Below are 1,958 nucleotides of genomic sequence, written 5' to 3' on the forward strand. Positions count from 1 at the left end.
GGGACCCCTAGAGGTCATCTAGTCCAACCCCCAATGATACAAATGGCATCTGGAAAGTCAGGAAGATCTGTAAACTTAGCAGATCTCTAACCTTCTTCTTCCAGTCTTGCCTTGGTCACTAGCCAGTACCTGCTGTGCTGACCGCTTAATTCTCTGCGAACCAAGAAAAGATCCAGTGGCACAGCCCAAAGGTTAACTGAAGTGGCAGGAGTAACCAGTTCTATTTTTGGCGACGCCCTGAGCCAACAAATTACCTTGGGCAAGCTGCTTTTTTTGTGCTCCCAGTGGCCTTGTCTATCAAGCCAAGGTTGCATCACTACCGAGATAGATGTCACCCTGTTTGCAAAACTCCCGTCGCTTCTGGGACCAAAGGGGTTACTGGTGAAGGACCAGACAAGAGCAAAGATAAGCACAGATGGTGCTCGGGCAGCTCTGCCACGGGGAGGAGAGGGACCATTCTGCCTGCGGAGGATCAGCTTATACCTTGGCAAACTACAAGAACCCTTATTATTGACTGGCAATAGCACAGCCCAGCCCTTTTTAAACAAACATGGAGTTGTTTAATAAGCTTGAACTAGCAAGTGTAGCAGAGTGACTGAACTCTTTGCCAAGTATCACCTTTGCTGGCTCTATACTTACTAGCAATTAACTCGAGTGGGGTCCCAGGGTTCTCACTTTCTGAGGCACCAAGAACAGAGAGGCCTAAGAAGCTCCAGAAAATATTAACAGAGCAGGGAATCGCCCACCTGGGGTGAATTTTAGCAATGGCTGGCTTGGCCTGGAAAGCCTTTGCAGGTATCAGTTGCTCCAGTCACCAGCTCATGACTGATCTTACTGAATTTTCATGCCACGGAAATTGCAACCAGCATGAATTATGTGTATTGGTACATGGCATGGGGAAGAGAAAAAAGCATTAAATACTTGTCTTAGTCCTCACTTGTTGGCTACAGGGAGGAGAGAGGCAAGCGAAGAGAAGTGTGATGGTATCTACTGTCTGCATAGACGTTTTCAGTCTCTGGGACTTCAAAGGGACTAAAGGCCGGTTTCTCATCTGGTGCCAATCAGCCCAGCTCTGCAGCAGCAGCCGTGCCCTGTGGCGTGCTTCCTGCCAAGATCAACATCCAAAGCAAAGCCGCCTGTGTTACAGTGGAGGAGTGGATAAGCAAGCATAGTGCCTTGGCGTTTGGCGCTGTAAAGCAGACCTAACAATTGAAGTGCGTTGTCCACGTTAGACTGTTAATATAGATTATCCAAACAAATTTTCAAATCCTAGTATAAAGTTAGAGTTTTAGTTCGACACGGGTTTGCTGAACTGTCACATCTGCTGCCCCTAGAAAAGGCAGGTCACGAGGCATGAGGAGTTCTTGGTTACAGAGTCTGACTGTGGACCAAGCTTCCAGAAGATACCAGGCAAATGTGGACTATTCAAGAAATGCTAAAAAACCTTCCCCTTTGAAGATGCCTTTCCATTCCTGAGTCACTCTTAACAATTGAAGTTTGACATCACCTTTAAATTGTGCTTGTGACGGGAGAGGGGGAAATGGCTGGGGGTTAAGGAGCCTCAAGCTTTGTTGATAACACAGGCTGGACCTTGAAGGGAGGACCAAAACCTCCGCAGAATCCATTTTGTTCATGTTGGTAAATTTTATGGTGAGGATACCCAGATATTGCAGCGAGCTGAAAATGCAGATGCATGCACGATTTCGAGTTAATGGTCTGCTTGGATCACTTACAGTCGGACAGCAGCACCTTGGTTGTCTGTGCCTGGGACAGTACAGCTTGTTGACTACTGTGATATAAGTCACCTTTTCCTGGAGGTATGTAAGAGGCACGTAGACGTGGGGCTTGGGGACATGGTTTAGTGGTGGGATGGCAGGGTTGGGGGAACGGTTGTACTCGATGATCGTAAGGGTCTTTTCCAACCTAAATGTTTCTCCGATTCCTTCATGTTTCTATCC

This window comes from Egretta garzetta, unplaced genomic scaffold (genome assembly GCF_000687185.1).
Source record: "Egretta garzetta isolate BGI_Z169 unplaced genomic scaffold, ASM68718v1 scaffold4, whole genome shotgun sequence".
In the NCBI taxonomy this organism is placed as follows: Eukaryota; Metazoa; Chordata; class Aves; order Pelecaniformes; family Ardeidae; genus Egretta; species Egretta garzetta.